This window comes from Chamaea fasciata, unplaced genomic scaffold (genome assembly GCF_029207755.1).
Source record: "Chamaea fasciata isolate MVZ Bird 193981 ecotype frontalis unplaced genomic scaffold, bChaFas1.0.hap1 SCAF_4, whole genome shotgun sequence".
NCBI classification, from domain to species: domain Eukaryota; kingdom Metazoa; phylum Chordata; class Aves; order Passeriformes; family Sylviidae; genus Chamaea; species Chamaea fasciata.
Genome location: NW_027094089.1, coordinates 13,515,215 through 13,535,897, shown reverse-complemented (window position 1 = coordinate 13,535,897; position 20,683 = coordinate 13,515,215). Strand labels below are relative to the sequence as shown.

The 20,683-nt window shown below is 43.0% G+C and overlaps 1 protein-coding gene across 3 annotated transcripts in view; it reads left to right on the top strand.

Moving 5' to 3' along the window:
- SETBP1 (SET binding protein 1) overlaps positions 1-20,683 on the top strand; it is a 264,740-nt gene that overhangs the window by 30,807 nt on the left and 213,250 nt on the right. The window lies entirely within an intron of this gene.

The following is a 20,683-nucleotide window of genomic DNA, read 5'->3' as shown; positions in this document are numbered from 1 at the left end:
AGAAGCCCACCCAGTAACAAAAAACAAACAAACAAAAAAACTAACCAACTGAGGGAGGAAAACAAACAAACAAACAAAAGCCCCCCATAAACCCCCCAAAAAAACTCAGTAAAGAAGTTTGGTCTGCTTAGCTGGGTTAAAAGGAAGCATAGGAGGGTTGCTGGGTTTTTCAGCCAATGAATTTTGTTTCTGTTTTATATGTGCGACCACATTGCTTTTGGAGTCAAGATTTTCTACTTCACGGGCACTAACACACTTTCTTTGGTGTTAAGATTGCAGCTCTCCTATGCCTCCCCATTTCCCATCAAGCCCATTAGACATCTCTTTTTTTAAATAAGAATAGAAAATCAAACAAAACAAGGGACAAACATTCTTCTGTTCATTTTATGTTGAAGTAAAACTTACATTTAAGCCTCATTGAAAGGTCTAAACTAAGTAGAAAATGTTTGTGCTGTGAAGGATGGGCTTTGCTGTCGAAACCCTTGTGTTTCAACTGTGTGAAAGTTGCAGAAAAAGGCACATGGGATATGCAGAACTTTTTTTTCTTTTTTTTTTTTTTTAAGTTAGAGAATAGGGTAATGGGGTGAAAGAAAGAATTAGTTATGGCAAATCTTATTAATGTCCATTGTAAGCAGAGAAGCAGAGACATATGGGACCACTTACAAAATTATTTCTTGTTTATTCAGCTTCTTAACCGAAGCAAATTTTTTTGCATAGTGTCATTTATTTGGCAGCTGGAGGGGTGTGGAAGGTGTGTGTCCACGAAGCAGAAAGGGGGGAAGAGCGAACACAGTATTGGTATTCCATTAAAACTGATGTTCAGTGCTTTGTTTGTCAGGTTTTGGCAAGGCGTTTTGCTTTGAAAGCCATTCAGAGAGGATCGAAGCAGATGGCAGGGAGATCCTGTTTATGTTATTTTTGGACATTCCCATTGAAAGTCTCAGATTGTTGTCCTTTTTCCCCCTTCCCCCACTCCTGCATGTTTTTCTTTCTTCCTTCCTTTCCCCTTTCCTTCTTGAGAACATTTTTATTTTTTTAAGCATATATTATTAATCAAACAACATCACCTAAAAGCTGTGTGTGTTTCTGATGAACCAAGCTGTAGCTAGTTTATATTTTTTTCTGTCTAAACTCAAACAAAGTGGTGGGGGCACTGAAGCAGTACAAGCAGTGTTAGGAGAGGGAGCTGGGAAGCCGGACTGCCATTTTGTGGGGTTCAGCCCAACAGTGGCACATTTCCCTGGCAGACCAGCAGCTGTATTAAACCCAGGCAGCAAGTTAAGATTGAATGTCTTTGATAAAACAACTTTAGTGACCCCCATCCTTTCTAAGCCCTTGTGAAGCAGAGGACCAGCTGTAGATAGACTGGAAAACTGAACTAGCCCCTGGCTCTTAGTGGTGGTCTTCCCATGTCACTGGTCAGATTCATTGGTCTCAGGCAGCCCGGAAAGCTTTTGTTCTGCCATCATCAGTGCCCAGATTGTGGTAGGAAGAGAGAACTTCATTGCCTCACATTGGGCATAAACATCTTCCCTGAGCATTAAGTTAGTTTCAAATAACACCACTGGAAAAGTCTGCAGTGCTTTTCACGTGGTAGTCTTCAAAGAAGCCCTTCACAGCCTTTGTGCAGGCAATCTAGCAAAGCTCAGCCTGGTCCAATCAGTTAAAGCACTTGGCTAGCCCAGGTCTATCAGCGAGGATGTGCACACACAAAGAGGTCTTGGCTGCAGTTGGTATCCAAAAGTTCAGGTGATTCACCCAGAGCTCCTCTGGATGATTAAATCTCTTAAACTAAGCTGGAAATCTCAAGGAAACAAGCATTATCATGCTCATTCTGTCAGTGGTTATTCCCAGATAGAAGCAGATATTTAAATCCTCAAATATTTGCATCAGGTGATATTAGCAGTACTTTGGCACAGGAAAATGGTTTACAAGGACATAAAGCTTTGGCCCAGAAAAATAAGTAAATGAACTTTACAAGTTTCACTTTTACTACTGTAACACTAAAAGTTCAGTGCAGGTTGTGTTTGAGTTCAAGGCGATGATTCATCTTGGTTTTTGGATTGATTGAACCTGTATACCCACATCCTCATTTTGTTGTTGTTGTTGTTGTTTTTCTAACTGGTGCACTGAGGGAACCCACTTCAGAAACTCTCATTTTGTTCTTAATTGAATGAATGCTATGAAGTCTTTCATGTGCACTGCAGCACCTGAGTTTCAGTGCTGTAGTTGTAAGGTGGTAGTGGGTGACCTGTTATGTGTGATGTCTCTTGAGGTGCATTTTGCTGGCTGCGATAAGCTCTGGAAGGGAAAAAATATAACAAACCAAACCTTCCTCTCACTGTTACATCTTGCTAGATGATGAACGTCCCCTTGGCAGGATTTTTGCTCTGCAGTGCTGACTTTTATGCCTGCCTTATTAAAGTTTGGCAACTCCTTCTTGTTACCTACTGGACAAGCCTTCTGCTCAGAGGACCTTTCCCTGCTCCTGGGGTGGCACGGCTGCTCTGCCTAGTGAGGATTTCCCTTCAAGAGTTTCCAGGGATAAGGGCTTTCCTGGTCTGGCACTTTGAGAAAGGGGCCAAGCAACAGTCTCAGCCTAAACAAAAGGCAAACTCGACCTACTATTTATGTAGTTACTTAAACATGATTTAACCTAAATAATGCACACTGTGACTTGGCTAGGGGAGAGGGGGAAGGGGAGGAGAGGAGCTTGTTTGTAATGAGGCAGGAGACAGCACAATTAATTACATATGAAGGACAGATAACTGACAACAAACTGTCTACAGCAGAGAGAAACAAAATACCAATGTGAACAATTAAAGCGTCCATGTGATGGAAGGGTCAGCGATTTCTCATATAGCAGGTGGCTTGGCATGGTCCTTGGAGACCCACAGTGGATGCCTGGCTGAGCAGGAGGCCAGGTGGGGAGAGATTTTGGGGTCCTTCACCATCGAAGCTGAGCAGGCGTTTCTGAGGCTGACAGGTAGCGCTCTGGGCATTGTTTTCATCACATGCGCTTTTGACAGCAGAACTGTTAGCTACTAATCTCAACAACAGGTGAGGTGAGGAGGAGAGTGGGTGAGGCAGCAGAGCAAAGGCTCCACAGGCAATTAGATACCTGCCTCAGTATGCTGCCAGCCAGTCAGGCAGCATGAAGGAAAGCTGAGATGACAGAGGTTTTCCTTCCCTTTTTTATTTTAAAATTGTTAATTTTCCTCACCGTTACCCAGATGTGGAAGTGCAGATCTCAGCTGCTGGCAGTTGAATTTTTTGAGGAGCATGGTCAGAAATTTCCATCCTCTCTGCTCATGCTCCCTAAACTGCAATGAAATCTGGCAAAACTTATGACTCACAACACCTCTTTCATCCTCTCCTCTCTGCTGGCCCATCCTGCAGTCAGCCCCTGGCTGTAAAGGTTTGAAGGTAAAGGCCGATGGATTAGCCTAGGGAAGGGCCAAAGGTTAAATGAGCAGGGCTAGCAGCATGCAAAGGGCTATGATTGAAATATTTGCTGAATGCTAACAGGCAGCAGAATAGAGGCAGACAAGTGACAAATTCCTGTTTTCTCCCCTAATTGAGAAAATATTTTGGGTGGTATTCAGGCAGGATCGAGACAGGGAAGGCTAGCTAGAGAAGGAAGGATGGGAGGACTTCAACAAAAACACTATTCCCACTAAACCTGTATGCAAAAGCTTTGTGTTTATTCTTGTGCAAATCCCTGGAGCCTGGAGCTTACCTTTTCCTTGGTCATTTTTCCCATGCAACTGCAGAGCCAAAATGCTGCCCCTCTGAATTTAACATGTATCACAAGCAGAATTTGACCAATTCTTGATGGTTTTGAAGATACAGAAGTCTTTCTTTCTTTGAATAGGGGGAAGGTTTGGGTTGGAAGAAACATTGTTCCAAGCCCCTGCCATGGTCAGGGACATCTTCCACCTGACCAGGTTGCTCCAATCTCTGTCAATCCTTTCTTTGCAAGTCTAGCTTATAGCGTGGGGGTGCTATCATGAAAAATCCAGATGTTGTGAGGATCAATCTCTCATCTGCTGGACAAGAGATTAATGAGATTTGACTATGTATTGATAAAACATGACAGCTACTCAACTGTTGATTTTATTTGCTTGTAACATTGATAATACTCAGCTGTGTTTCAAGCCTGTGTAATGCATGATGCCCTTGTGCCTGGACAAGGCTTATTACAGTCATTGTGGAAGTGAAGAGAGAGAAATTGTGTTTGTCTGGTGCATCACAGATCAGCTGCACTGATTTCTGCCTTGGGCCAGCCCTCTGGCATTCCTTGCTTGTTCTTGGATGTGAGTGGGAAGCTCTGGTGGCACCTGTGAGCAGTTCACCGACAAAACAGTTCACCGACATTTCACACCCTTACATCTTCCTTCAAGGGGTCATTTAATCCTGCAAATACTCTCTACCTTAAGCCTTCTGCTTTCCTTTTCCCCAAATGCTCCTTCAAAAGCTGCTAATGTACTGAGAAGGTTTCAATTAATGCAATTTCCTTCTTTCTTAGAAATATGGTCTTAGTTAAGGAGACAGGGAGTAGGGCAAGAAAGATGTAAAAAGAAACAGTTCCTCAAGCCAAAAAGCAGCATGAGGGTCAGCAAAGTTTATGTTCCCTTCTAAATACTCTTGTCATAAAGCTGGGAGGCTGACTTACAAAATGTCTTCTGAAGCATGCCATAGCTGAAGCAGAGGAAGGTTTTCGCAGGAGTGTACCCAGTTTGTGGCCAGCAAGTTGTGTTGCATTTGGGCTCTTGGAATCTCATTTACTCCTTAAAGGTGCCCAAGAGGCAGTCAAAAGATTCCGAACAGTCAATATGAGCTTGGTTAAAGCTTTAGCATTTATGAACAGGTCCAAAACTTTGTTGTTGAGCAAAAGGAAGGAAAACTTACCTGGCTTTGTGGATCAGCTTCCAGCAAGGCATGCTGAAGGCTGCCAGGGTTCCATTCTGCTGGTCTTGCATCACGGTTGCTCCTGGAAAGCAGCTGACAGGGTTGGGTCAATATTCCTGCTGCTGGAGCAAAGCAAGGGATGATTCTTTTCCTGCCTGTGGCTATGAAAGCACCTGGTGTGTTGGTTGCTCAGCACTACCGATTTCTGCCTTGATTCAGGAGGCCTGTGATGGGAATAAAGCAGAACCGTCAACACTTTAGAGTGGGGAAACTGAGGCACTAACAGAGAGTGTGTACAGAGAATGGAATAGAACTTGGGAAGGGTCTGGAGCCCCAGGAACAGCTGAGGGACCTGGCAGGGCTCAGCCTGCAGAAGAGGAGGCTCAGGGGAAACCTTCTCGCTCTGCAGAACACCCTGACAGGAGGGGGCAGCCAGAGGGGTCAGGCTCTGCCCCCCGGGAACAGGGACAGGATGACAGGAAACAGCCTCAAGCTGTGCCAGGGGACGTTTAGACTGAATATTAAAAATTCTCTTCACCACCTATGGTGGTGAAGCCTCATGGCTATATCACCACCCCATGAGGGATTTAAAAGCCATATGGATGTGGGATGTGGCTTTTGGGTGGCCTTGGCAGTGCTGGGGGAATAGTTGGACTTAGCGATCTTGGAGGTATTTTTCAATCTAAAAGATTCCATGATTCTGTCCCTCCCTCTGCATAATACTCTGTGTCAGCCTGAGCTGAAAGTGAAGCCCCCGACTCATTTAGTTAGTCATCAAACCATCCTCCTACCTTTAAATCACGGGTCTGTCTTGACCTTCCCTTACTCCCCTCGGTCTGTGCCTGGGTTGCACAAGGGAGAACAAAGTGACACTTGTTTGCCTGGTCCAAAGAGCTCACTCAAGCAGGTGACTGTCTTGCCTCCTTTTGCAGTCCCAAAACAAAGTGTTGAAGTCTTGTTCTAGGATGTAAAACATCCCATATATTCTCCTGGGACTGGATTTTTGCTTTCTGACTGCAAGTGGCACTGAAAGGAAAAGAGGTCAAAATTACCAGATAAGGGAAATAATTCCCAGGTGCTGAAATTAGAAAAAAGATGTGAGCACTCATCCTCTGCACTCCTCACAGTGCAGGGAGCAAGGGAGCTTTAACAGCTTTAGCTGCAGTTTCTAAATAGCTGATCCTTCATTTGTAACCCTGCCAAAATTTAAAAAAAAAAAAAAAAAAAAAAAAAAAGGCAAGAGGATGAGAAGTCAATCAAATTCAGTCAAAAACTTGTCATTGTTTATTTGTTTTGGGTATGTTAAGAGGCCAGCGCATCTGAGACCAACACAAAACTATGTCTTGCAACAAAACAGTGTCTTGGAGCAAGGACACTGTTTTCAGCCACCAAGCTCCTGTTCACCTCCAAAAGGGAAGTTTATCCCTTCTGTGTTGAGCAGGGAAGGTTTGGTTTTATTTAATCATGAATATTTTCAGCACATGTGCTGCTTCATGTTCGCATGAAGGCTTGGGGTTCAGATTCCAAAGAGTTTTGAAGCTCAAAACCCAGGTGTATCCAGCATGCAAGCTGAAGAATTGGAAACATGGGTTTTTAAAATGAAAGTTAAACTTCCTCTGTTTTGATCTCCCTCCCTTCGAATAAAGGATATGACAGCACACGCCATCCTCTGTGAGAAAAAGGTTAGATCTACAAAGCACTTTGAACCCCAGAGTGATACCATTCATTTTATTTGGTCTGTTCTGGTTTCTAGTCAAAATGAGAGAAACACAAAAAGGTCTTGAGTCAGCACTGCTTTTGTTTTTTTGCTTAAATCTGAAACCCTAAAAATGAAAGGGCAACAAGAGAGGAAATATAAACTGAAACAAAAAATGAGACTTGAAGAAGCCCGAGAGAAATGGAAAATCTAAACTTTGCTGGGGCGTCTTCAGCTGTAATGACCCGAAGACTGAGCTCACGCCAGAGTAGAAAATGGTACTTTTTCAAGCAATGAAAAAATAAGAGCTTCCCTCAGGGGGCTGATGAATCTGGTCACTTCAGAAGTTCTAATTTTCAAAATAATTCCCATTATATCAACCTCTTACTACAGAGGGGTGTTTTGTTGTTTTGGTTTATTTGGGGTTTTGTGGTTTTGATTTGGGGGGGGGGGTTGGCTTTTTGGGGTTTTTTTGGGGGGGGGGTGTTGTGGGATTTTATTGGTTTTTGGGGGGTTTGTTTGTTTGTTTTTTTTTCTTTGTTTTTTTGTTTGTTTTGTTTGGGTTTTTTTGTTTTTTGGGTTTTTTGTTTTGTTTTGTTTTTTGTTTGTTTGGGGTTTTTTTTCTTTTTTTTTTTTTTTTTTTTTTTTTTTTTTTTTTTGTTGTTTTTTTTTTTGTTTGTTTGTTTTTTTAATGGGAGAGCCAGACCACTTTGGATATCAGTTTGCAGGGGAAACTGAGACGCACAGCTGTAACCTGAGTTGCCACAGGTTATTCATACATGGCACTGCTGTTCCAAAAAGCTTATATTTCACAATTTCGAGTCTAGTGCTTCATCTTCTAGGCCATAGTATTTCTACAGGGTTGCCTACTCAGTTGCTCTGTAGTTTATATCAAGAAGAACCAGTTTCTGACCAGAAGTTTAGAAATTTTCCTTCTTCACAAAATAAATGTATTCTTTGAGGGGTTTTTTCCTCACTATGTGTGACTACTAGTTCTCAGCAACTCATTTCTCTGAAATAAGTTAAAGGAGCCTCCTACAAGCCCCATGACACAGAGCTTCAGATAAGCAGGGACCCAAAACAACTGTGTCTGAGTAAATGTCTTGTTTGGGTGTTTGTAATCTGACTCAGCAGCCCAGACCTTTATTTTTATCTTCTCAGAGGATTGGGTGGGAGGAATGAGTAATAACAGTTCAAAGCAATGCAGTTCCTAACATCTGGGGCTAAAGGGATGGATGGTATTTTGCAGCAAGGGCTATCAATATCTTGATGTAATTGTTCTGTTGTTTGCCCTGTTGTGGTAACATTTTACAACCAGAAGAGGAGCTCAGATCATCCATGCTTCTTACAAGTCACTTTGCTTGTTTGGAATATTTTAGGAATTACAAATGTACTTCATCCTTCCCCCACTGATTTTGCTTGTTACACCTCAAGAAAATATGACAACCAAGCTTGGGTGAAAGTGAGCATCAAATGTTAGAATGATGGTGAAGTAACATGAGTGGGAGTTGATAAATTTGATAAGTTTGGTTGGAAAGATCTCCCTCAGACTTTGAATGAAAACAAGGCAGTCCTTGCCCTCCCTAAAAATGTAATTTTTCTGTCAGAGAATAAAAATGCACCGAAATTTGAGTGGTTTTTTGAACTTCAAACATTCTCAGAAAACCCTACATTGCTTTTAGAGAATTTAAATTAAAATAAACATGCTTTTTTTGGCCACATTTGACTAGGTAAGAGAGGTCATTGGGAATTTATTTATTTGTTTGTTTGTTTGTTTGTTTATTTACTGACACCATTGCTAAAACAAGTCCAAACTGAAGATTTCTAAGCATTTGAGTTCCTCCTACTGCTTTGATTTAAGCCTTTGAAGCTTCAACCAGGCTGGGGAGGAGGCTGGAGCTGCATCTGCCAGCACTCTGCTGCTCTGCCTGGGCCATCCCCAGCCTCTGCTGGGAATTAAGGAGGTTTTGGTTGTGTTTTGTCTCCTTTGAGGTAGAGTAGGCTGGCTGGCCAGCAGCTGGCTGTCTGCCCATGCTTGCCACTGATTTGCATGTGACCATTCTGTATCCTGTAGTTTTAGATCCAGCTCTAGCAGCAGCAGAAAAGTGTAGGTTTAGGTCCAGTCTTGCACAGTGGATTTATGGCCCACTGTGACTCAGAGCCTTCAGGTTTTCTTGAACTTCCAGCAGAGATGCTGAGACAGCTAATATGGGAAGTTGGGGGTGGGGGATGGCCTTAAAGCACCTCTAAAGGTGAGAATCTGATAAGACCCACTAGTTAAAACAAGCCTGGCAGCCTTGCACTAACAGCCATAGGCTTCATAGCAGGGAGATGTGGGACTGTCAGTATAAAGAGATTCATAGAATCATAGAAAATCCTGAAATGGAAGGGGTCCAAAAGGATCATTGAGTCCCGCTCCTGGCCCTACACAGGACACCCCCAAAAATCACACCATGTGCCTGAGAGCATTGTCCAAACACTTCTTGAACTCTGCCAGGCTGGCACTGTGACCACTGCCCTGGGAAGCTTGTTCCAGTGCCCAACCCAACCACCCTCTGGGGGAAGAACCTTTTCCTAATATCCAACCTAAACCTCCCCTGACACAACTTCATTCAGTTCTCTTCGGTCCTGTCACAGGTTACCAGAGAGGCTTCAGACTCCTCTCATATCTTTGACCCTTCATACTGATGATGTGTTTGGACTTCGTTGGCAAATAAGTGGGAGCTTGTCTCAGAAACAGTCCCTGAGTGTGTTGCCCCTTTTGCCTGCATGTTTAGGCATGATATGGCATTGAGGAAACTCCTCTTTAAAGATGACAATTTTTCTTTGGTCCTTGTGAGGCCAAGAACTGCAAACATGGTCCCTTAAATTTCACCACTAGTGGTCTTGTAGCTGCTGGAGGTGAATTTTCCAGGTCTAGATGGATTCCATATGCCTGTATTAATCCAATATTTGGATGGGAGAGCTTTGAAGGTGTTCAGTTCTCTCATATAAATCAAGGAGTTGAATACCTCAGGTATCGTAGATTAGAGATGATCCTACTATTTGGTTTGAAAAAACCAATTCTTGGGCTCTCCTATAATGAAAAGATTTCTTGTCATTAAACATGGGAGAAGGGAAGGAATCAGAGATAGTGAAAGTGATTTTTAAAATGCAAAAACCTCTTAGAGGGAAGGCAAGTCAAGGACCCCAAAATTTCTCAATGTCACACCAATAGCATAGTCATGAGAGGACAACATCTTCCCTTATCACAACATACAGATACAGAGTATTTTGAAACCTCTCTACAGAGTGTGCATGTGAAATGATGTGCTTCTGGAATAGCTTCATGCTTGGAAGCTCCAGTTAGAGGGGTGAATGTTGGTACTTGCTGCTTCTTGACCTGCCACAAGTGGCATCCTGTGAGTGGGCATATTAGAGAATCTTCTGGCACTTTCCTTGTGGGCTAAAAAATGCCCAGTGTCCTCATTCCCTTCACAGGATGAATTGGTTGGTTTGGTGGAAAACTGTGGCCTCAAAGGGGGTGCAGTGTTCAGGAGTCAGCTTGGATGCCATTAGCTCATGTTAATTGCTCTCAGCTCCCAAATCTCAAAATCAAAGTACAAGAGAAAATAACCCTCCCCTTGCCAGTTTTCCATGCTGCACCACCTTCCCATTGATTTTACTGCATTTCAGTGTTATCCCTAATGAGAGAATTCTGATTTAATGGAATGTTGGACAGATTGTAGTCAGAATTCCTCTTTCCGTCCACCCTATTTCTGTAGAATAATGTAATATGATCTTTAGCAAGTCCCTTTTTGTTTAAAGGAATATCCAAATGGAGGAATCAGATCGATTGCCGTCTTTGTGTGCTTTTCTGTTGTCTAGAACATCTTCCTGCGGTAGTAACATCAAATGTAAAGACTGAGGAACTTGACCTGGCAGGTGCCAGCTCTTGGGAATACAAATGTTCAGCTGTTGGAAATATCTCTGTTACAGCAATGCTGTGGAAGAGGATAGGCAGAGGGTAATGGATGGGCTGCAGTAAGATAGGAGGGAATGACTCCACAGAGGTGCTTCATGTTGAGATCATAAACTACAACAGTGGAGCAAGGATGATGGTGATTTCAGCCAAAACCTGTGCTGAAATTCGTCTCCTCACAGAGGATTTCTCCATGGCTGTTCCTGCTTTATTGGTTCCCAAATCTGGAGGGCTTCTCTGCAGAGTGACTGCAGCAGCGTTAAAGATGGAAATGCTGCCATGTTTCGGTTTTATGTGAACTTCTGGTTTCTGTTTCCACTGTTACAAAGTATTTTGCATTCACAAAGCACTTCATCCTTTCTGACAACTGCAAGTGGGCAGTTTGGGTGAGGAAAGAGTAATTCTCTAGTACCAGGCAAATGGTGTGAATCTTGGGACGAATCTTGTGGTTGTTCTGTGAAGGGCCAAGAGCTGGACTTGATGATCCTTGCAGCTGAACTTGATGGTCCCTTCCAACTCAGAACATTCTGTGATTTTCTGATTCTGGATTACAGGCCACAATACCAACAGCTGGAAAACTCAATGCAACCTTTCCTTTGGGGCAACCCTTGCCACACTCTGCATGTTGCTTCCCTACATGTACAGATGTGGGTGTAAATAAATGGGGATCCTAAGACAGGCAACACTCATGTAGATCAGTGCTTGCAAGTAGAGGAACAATCATGAGTGAAAACATTCAATATCTTCAATTTTGTCTCTTGTTGAGTCAGACTGCAATGGAAAAACACAGCCTTGAATCAGAAGGTACTGCCTTTAGGAAGATCATCTCCTCTGTTCTGTGTTTGGGAAGGACTCAGATGGCTAATGGGAGTGCTCCTTCCCTAGCCGTCTGTGCAACACCTTTCCTTCTGGGCAGCATCTGTGCCCAAACACAACCCCTGGAAAGAGGAGGTCTGCTCTTCCTCCTCAGCCGCCTCTCCCTGCAGGGGATTCCCCTGCATGATCTCATGCAGCTCTAGTGGTAATTATCATCATCTCGTGGCTCAGTGGGGTTTGCCTCCAGAGGAACCAACCGTATGGCTTTTGACACCCATCTGCACAGGTATGCAATATCTCATTGCAAGTTAAAAAAAAAAAAATCAGTAAAAGCTGTTGAAAAAGTAGTTTTCTTACTCCCTTTTTCACTCTGCTGTTTAAACAGCTTTGTAGTTGTCTGGTTTAGAAACCTATTTTTCAAGTTAATCTATTTTTCTTAACCTTTAAGTTTTCATTTCAACTTGAAAAACAAACATATTTTCTGTTATACCCACAGATTTGCTCCCACCCTGCCACAAATGTTTAGTGATGGAGAGACCTGCAGACTCTTTTCTTTTTCCCTTTTCAAAAAGAAAAAAAAAAAAAAAAAAAAAAAAAAAAAAAAAAAAAAAAAAAAAAACCAACCAAAAATCTCTGTTGTCTGCATTTTCCAGGGTTGGAATTATTTTTAAAGATGCAGTGTGGAAATAATGGTGTATTTTAAGAAATTTTTTTCCCCTTCTGATATTTTCCTTTTCCTTCTCCTTTCCCTTCTCCTTTTCCTTCTCCTTCTCCTTCTCCTTCTCCTTCTCCTTCTCCTTCTCCTTCTCCTTCTCCTTCTCCTTCTCCTTCTCCTTCTCCTTCTCCTTCTCCTTCTCCTTCTCCTTTCCTTCCCTCCCTCTCCCTCTCTGGTTTTGCAGGGTCAGGAGCTTGGGAAATTAGGGTGCACCAAAATCGAATGCAACTTTCCTCTCCCTCACACTCACACCTCTCCTTGCTCTAGCCTGTGCTACTATAGGAAAAGATAAGGTGACTTGGAGACTTAAAGAAAATCTTAGCCCAGCATCACAGTTATCATGTCCTGAAGAATCTGTCAGCCCAGTTCAGGAGATGAGAATCTTCCTTTTCCTCCTCTAGCTGGAAGTCTCTCGGGGGGAATCTGAGTGTGGTGCCTCCTTGCCAGGGGAGCAGCACATGGGTTGATCTCTGTGAACAGGTTGAATAAACAGGACTATGTTTGGGTTAATTGTCACTGGTTCTACTGCTCTCCATTACTGATCTATCTGGGAGCCTGGCCAAGGAGCAGATGCGAAAGACAGCATCATCACCTCCCTCATCGTCTTCATTGTGTCTGGATTTAGCCTTTATCTTTTCGTTACCTCCCCACCCCTTTTATTTTCTTCTCTTTTTTTTCCTTTTTTTTTTCTTTTTTTTTTTTTTTCTTTTTCTTTTTTTTTCCCCACTATTTTTGTTTTTCTCTTTGGCTGAGCAAATAGGCCAGATGGCAGTGAGGGGAACAGACAACAAGTGAGCCATGGCATATGGACAGCCTGTTTAATTTCAACTCCTGTTGGGAAGTGGCTTGCAGGGAGGTAAGTTACAAAAGCAAGACAGGAGGAGGAGTGTGTGTTGGAGGGGAGGGGCAGGAGGAAGGGAAGACCCTTTTTGAGATGAAGCAGCCCAGCTGAGAGGAGTCCGGGGCACAGGGGACTGAAACCTTGGCTACATTCCTGACACAAAGCAGTAAATTAGCTGTTTCCATGTCAGTTGGTGCAGGAAGTCTTGTTGGCTGCACATGGGAAGGAGAGATGGGGATGTCTGCCTCAAACAAGGAGGAGGAGGAGATGTCTCCGATTTCCATCTCACTCCCTCTGTCCCAGAAAAGCTCCAGCCAGGTTTAGGACCTTGGATGTGGAGGTTTTTGCTCAGCTGCAGAAGAGGAGTCGTGCTGCCCCAGATGATTTTTTTTTCTTTGCAAATAAGATTGTGTATATTTTGCTCCTATGGGCATCAAAGAGAGATCACCCACTTAACAGTCCTTTGAAGCAAAAGGCATGACTTTTAAGTTTTGAAACAAAACAAAGTATAAAGTTGACACAAAACAAAGTTAAAGGCAGCTTAATAACTATGTAGTCGACAGTGATTCCCCTTTCCCCTTCTCTTCTGTTTTGGCCTTCATTTTTCTCTGTCTCAAATTGCTTTTTGGATTCAATATGCAAGCTATCAGCTTCTGCCTATCTGTTCACATTTTTCATGCATTTTGGATTTTGCTGACTGAGACCAAAGGGAGTCTTGCCTTAAATATATCTCAATGATTTAGGAAGAAAATTAGACTGAATTGCACTAAAGCATGGATATATGAGGCTTCCTGGCTTCATTTTGATGTCTTATTCCTGCTGATGCTTAGTGGGTTTTGGTGTTCCTTGGAACAGGCCCTCAACACCTTAATCCTAGAGGCTTTCTTAAAAATCACCCATTTTGGCCAACAACGTCATAATTTTATTCTATTTGCTCCTCTTTGATGAGGGCAAGCATGGAATCCAAATATAATCATCATACACATGGACCATTTGGAGCTCAGTGCATATTATCAGCATCCTGACTGGTGGATGGGACTCCATCTGGATGTGCCCATGTCTGAGAGAGCTCCATGCTTCTTCTTGCCAGGGTGGGAAAACTACACACCAATTAGCTCTGGAAATCCTGGTCCTGTTGACAGGATTCAGATGATCCTGGGCTACAGCTGTGCCTTAAGCCTGCACAAAGAATTTTTTATATGGCATTAATTCTGCAGAGAAGTTTTTATTCACTAGAGATTCTGCAGAGTGATTATGCATCACTGGCTTGGTGGAGCAGAATTTTAACTTACAGCTCAGGCACTCCTCCACTGATTAGTTTTAACGTGAAATAGAAACACAAGCCTGTGATTTATTGGTGAAATATTTAAGATAGATTGTTAAATTATTTAAATAGCAGAGTTTAAAGAAGGCAAGATAAAACAAAACAAAACAAAAGAAGGCAGTTCATCCAAATAAGGCTCAGTTTTCCTGAATTTGAAAACTGTACATTTAGACTCAGTAGTTATCTGAAAAAAAGTCTCCACTTTATTAGTCTCACAAAAAACCCTAATCTTGAATCTTTTTTACATTTGATCCCTGAAGACTCTGTTTCATCTGCAGTGCTAGGAATTGTTGCAGCCTCCATCATTTCCTGCCACTCAACTAGCACGCATTTGGGCATTTGCCCAGACTGGATGCAGTTTTCCTCTTTCTACGAATGCTAATGGAGAGGTTTTTGCCTTACTGTTGATAAACCAGGTGAGGACTGCTCCAGTCTTCTTGCCTGGGTTTGGACATCACCTCATCTTGTCTTTCCCTTGGAGGTGACCTTCCATCCTACCTTGAAAAAACTTTTTTGCATCTGCCACACTTGTGTTTTCCCAGTTACCCTCTGGCATCTGTATGACATTATCACAAAGTAAAATTAGAGATATCTTTTTAAGGAGGAGATAGAGATCATGCTCGTGGTCTTTAAGGAAAGGACTTCAAAGTGGGTGGCAATAACAGTGTAGACTCATGGCAATGTGAATAAAGTGTGAAAAAGCATAAAGATTTTTTTGTGGACCCTTAACATTCATTTCATAGAATCACAGGACAATTTGGGTTGGAAGGGACCTTAAAGATCATCTGGTTTCAACCTCCTGCCTTGGGCAGGGACACCTTCCAATAGATCAAGTTGCTCAAAGCCCCATCCAACCTGGCCTTGAACACTTCCAGGGATGGAGTGTGCACATTTTTTCTAATTTTCTCCCCTAATTTTGAGATAAAATACATGGGACTTGCTGCATCCTAAGGAACATTTAATATTTTCAGTTTCTGTTTGTCTAAAATTCTCCAAATTTGAGAGAGCTTGCTTGCTTCCTCAGCCATGTCTGCTCTGAATATCTGAATAACACATCAAAAGCAAAGGCGATCAGGCTTTGACATGTCTTCAGTAAAAACTCTTGGGAAATGTGCATCAAGACCCATAGACAGCTTTGAAAATTTCCGTCCTTTCTCTTTATCTACTCACATTTCAGCACAAAAAAAAAGAAATATTTTTCAAGTCTGACCTCCTCTCGCAAGCCCTTCGTCTTGGGCTGTGCATTGAGAAGGAGAAAACTTTCAAGGTTTGATTCTTTCAAATGTGGCAGCTGAAAAGAAGATAATTAGGACAGGCAAATCCAAACAGTACTTTTACAAATGGTATTTATCTTTTTTTTCCTGTGCATGTCTATATTATACTTTTCCACCTGCCTTCAAAGAGAAGCTGATAAAAAGGATTTGCTTGGCCTTTTTGTTGCTGAAGGGGGAAGGGTGCCATTTTTGTGCAGTGCTGCAAGACAGATTCTGCACATGAAACTACCCCAGCAGGGGCAATCCTGCCTGAAGGGGACAACTCCAGGGACTGAAGCAGGTTTTCTTTTTTTTCCTTTGCTCTCCTTTGTGGATTTGTTGTGTATGCTATGGGACCAGCTCTTTTATGGCATGTAGGAGTGGGGTTTATGGAGCAATCAACTCCATCAGCAGTAGTGGCAATCGCATAATTCTTTGATCTTTTGTAATAGATTGTGTGTGTGTGAGCTGAAGGTATGGCCAGGATGGCCAGGAGAGAAGGGGATGTGAAATGTTGTCTTTTTTTTTTATCTTTTTTTTTCCTTTTTTTTTTTTTTTTTTTTTTTTTTTTTCTTTTTTTTTTTTTCTTTCTTTAGGTTGGAAAGAGTCGGTCTTAGTTCCTTTATGCTTTCAGGCTCAGGGGTGAGAGAGAGCATGCATAGGTGTGTGCATCTGTGCCCATACAGTCACTCAAGTGGGAAAAAAACCCGTTGGCGGTTCACACAGGAGGAATTTCTGATGGAGACAACAGTGCTAAGCAGAAAGGCACATCCCAGTCTCTAGCAAGTGAGGGGCACGCTGGTGGACACACGCACACAACACATACTCTCTGGGCGCTCTGCATAATATGTGCAAAGCGCTGCCCTTTAATGAACGTAACCTATGGTGGCTGGGATGCAGCCGGCCAGACCTCACCATTAATAAACTGGGAACATTCTTCTCCTTTTTAGTCCCTTTCAATGCCAGCCCTGCGTTTTGATCTCCCTTGAATGCTGCTCCCCCTCATTTGGGGCTCCAATTCTGAGAAGATTTGGCGCATTGTTTGAGGTCGCAGGATGTCGGATTGATTTCGGAGCCTTTGTATTGACTCTGGGCTCCTGAATGAAGCTGTCATGTGTGTCTGTGGTTGGCTAGCAGGCTGTCCGGCTGCAAGCTGTGCCTTCCTTTGTTGTTTAGGCCTCATTGAGCTGAGGGAAGAGGCTCATTTCAGGGTGATTTACCACCACCCAAACACCAGCTGTCTGTTGTACTGCTGCTTGCCTCCACCTTGGATTCAGTTCTCATTTCCCTTCCTTTTCCCCCTTCTCTCCCACTCTACAACTGCAGGCACTTGGGTACTGGTTCTTCAAAATGTGTGGCTCACCCTGACAGAACAGCAAAAAAAACAACATAACAAACACAGAACGTGTTGTTCTTCCTAATGGCATTTATGCAGCCATGGGGATTTTTAGAGTTTGCTGTTGTAGTGCTATACATAGACTCAAAGAATGATGCCCCACATTGGAAGTGACTCACAGGGATCATTGAGTCCAACTCCTGGCCCTGCACAGGACAGTCCCAAGGATCACACTGTGTGGCTAAGAACCTTGTCCAAATGCTTTTTGGACTCTGGCAGACTAGAGGCCTTCCCTGGGTGTTTCCAGTGCCTGACTGAGTGGTTATACCAGCTCCCTGGGCAAAAAGCTGCTTCTAGTATTTTCAGTTGCTGTTACTCAAAATAGAGAAAGGCTAATGAAAACCAAGCAGGTTGGACCCCAGCTGGACCTGTCAGCTTCTGCAGGTGCATAGCGCATTGCTAAGCCAAGCCCACCTCTGGAGCTGAGCTTTCCAGGCACAGGCTTGGAAGACAGGATCCTACTGTTAATCCCAGCCAGCAACACCAGAGCACAGAGCCTGGCAGCTCCCTGGAGGCTGGCCGGTGCCATGTGCCTCATGTCTGACTCCTTCAAATGGGGCTGGCAGCTCCACATGGGATTGCTCTGGGCAATGCTGCAGTGATTTGTGCGTGCCCTGTGCCTCCTGTGGAGCTGCTGGCGTGAAGGGAGTTGTGACCAACCCTCATTTGACTTCTGGGTGATGCAGTTCAATGTTTCTCGTCCACAGGCTGTTAAAACTGGCAACTGCTCAACTCCTGTCACCCGTGCGGCTGAGATAATTAAACCTGTTACTATTATTATGGTTTTTCTTATTTTTCAGCAAATTTTGGCCAACTGTTGGAGCCCATGGTGCAAGGAGGTGGGTGAGGCCAGCCAGATTCCCTATAAGAGGTGGGATAATAGGACATATGTCAAACGACCTTCTTGCTCTTTTGCCTTGGGAAGGGTGATGTCTGGCAGTGGATGTGAGCCAGCAGAAGGCAAAGCGATCTTTTCTGTTGGAAAACCTTGTGCTTCTAAACAAGTCTACCTGCTTCTAAACAATAGCACCTCATGTTATTAAAAGGCTGGGAAACACAAAAATTATTCTCCATGAACTAAGACCAAACATCTATACCCAGTCAGATGAAGCTCCTCTCTTTGTGGTGTTCTGTCCTTCCCCTGTGAGCATCAAACGTTGCCAGACAAAGAAAGGAAGGAAATATTAGGAGGCAACAACCACAGTAGGACAGCCCCAGAGAGGTGTTTTAATTTCTTAACAAACTCCTTGGGTACCAGAAACTGTAAAATAACATAGAGATAAACAAACAGAAACTCACTAACCCTTAGCACCCTGGAGGGCTCTGTTTCAGATCACTGAATAAAAGCTGAAGTTGCACATGCATGTTTAATGTAACACAAGGCGTGTGCTGTGGAAAAGAGTGCTTTCCTCTAATCTGGTTCCAGACAGAAGCATCCAAACAGAAGCCCCTTTCCCTATCCCCACTGAACTGCTTGGTGTATGTGAGGAAACCCCTGAATGACAAGGCCTCCATCTGCTCTGGAACAGAGTTGCGACTGGCTGCAAATGTAGTCCATATGCTTTTTTTTTTTTTTTCCCTTTTTGCCTTTCAACTTAGCTGCCTAATGTTAGACACCTATCTGCAAATTAAGCATCTGCTCATAAGGATCTTTCCTAAAATAAGATGGAGGTAGTAGCTCATTCATCCAATATGCATTAAGATAGATGCATCTGCAGTTGAAAAAGGAGGTGGGATTATTTATCCAGTGCATTACTTTCATTTGGGTTTTCTTAGGGAATTGAAAAGCCTGTTCATTCTTGTACTGTCAGAGGATAAGAAAGAAACTCTCAAGTTTTGGGTTCACATCACATTTCCCTTGTACTCTTTATTTTTCAGGTGGTTATGGGCAACATCTTGTGATTTCTCTCTGTTAAATGAAACTGGTGATACTTCCATTTGAATAGGAGAACATGGTCATGGTTTGCCATGAGCTCAGGTGGCATTAGAGCCATAGAAGGGTCTGAAAATGGGAGACAGTGGGACAAGCTGAGAATCAACGAGACATATGTGGGTATACTTTCTTAACCACAAGTGTACATTAATGCTATAATCACCCCAAGGTATCCAGTAGCCTTTTGGGAAATGTGTGAGTCTCTCCTAGGTCTTTCTATAGCTTCAACTTTCCTCGTATGCTGTGGGGTTTCTGTAAGGTACTCTGTAGTTAGGAAAAGGGGTCCCTCCCTGTGCCTCAATTTTGTCTCTAACATAGTATTTTAATACACTTGCTTTAACTTATCGTTTGACTTCTTTTTGAGGAAAAAAAAAAAGACTTTAATAGATTACAGACCAGTTGTTGAAGGATTGTAGTAGCCAGGAAAGAGTAAAACACCTTTGACAAATGAGAGTCACAGGCAGAGGAGGCCAGTTGGAAGTAGTCCCCTGAACACCTCAGAGTCTGACAGTTTGTATTCAGCAGTCCAAACATGAGACATTTTGTGTAGTTATCAGGTTAGGTATCAGTACAGCCTTTTCAGTGTCTTAGTTTTTTCCCAGCTTCTCTTTTGGTAGGAGAGAAAATATTATTTCTGCACATTATCTGACCTTGCTGGAACTTGGGACATGCTGAGCTCACCAAGTAAGAGATGTCCCCACACCTGGCAGGTTGCAGGCTCTCCCAAGGTATCTGTTTTTAATTTCCTGCCACCAAGAGTCATCTCTCTGCTTGTGCCCTGACATTGAGCAATGGCTGCAATTCCATTTCCTTCCTCATCCTTAAGGGCAGAGCACTTCCACTTGGCTAAACTCACTAACAGTGTTGGGATCTCCTTTTCTATATAAATTAATCCTCTGAAATCTCATGACTGTTCATGACTGCTCATGAGCAGATTCTCCCTCTGTTCCCCAGCAGATGCCAAAAGTGTTTATTTTTCAGCTAGGGACAGAAAAGTCTAAAAGTAGATGGTGTCTTTGTGTGCATGTCTATGGAAAAACAAGTAATTGTGATACGTTTGTGAGGACTCACTGGCTCTTTTTGACTCCATGCAGTTTAAATTCAAGTAGCATTTTGACCAAGTCTGGAATCCCAACTCCTTTCTGCCATGGTGATTTATCAAGATGTCCAGGTTTGATAAGCAACAAAAATACTTCGGTGAAGAACCAAAGTGACCCAAATAACCCTCAGAAAAGAACCCTGTTAACATGAGGAGCCTTGCTGCTGGGATCACACTCAGTCAGTCTGATTGGTTTTCAAGAAAAATAAAGACGTCTGAGCTCAGCTTCACTCTGAGACTGTTGGTTACAGATAAAAGGAGAGTTAGTGGACTCTCTTTCTGTGCAAATCTCTGTTGGTTTGAGCATCAATCCTTGGAAGTGTCCAAAGTCAGGTTAGACAGGGCTTGGAGCAACCTGGTCATGGGGAATATGTGCCTGCCCATGGCAGGGGGTGGAATCGGGTGATTTCTAAGGTCCCTTTCAACCCAAACATTCTATGTTTCTGTGTCACAGACATTGCAGTGTCTGTACCAGCAGTGTTAGGTGAGAGTGTGCACTTGGATTCTTACCAGGGATGATGTGGACCCATAGTTCTACTGAGAGCAAGTCTTTCCTAAAGACTTTATTTCACCAAATTTGAGGACATTAGAAGCAAGTAGGAATTAACTTGGTAAAGCTGAACAGAAAAAGTAGTGTATGAGCTTTTACTCAAGTCACTGCACTTTGGTATTTGTACTGTGAGCATGCTAGACATGTTCCTATTCATGCAAGTGCATGGAAGCCATGGGTTAAAATAA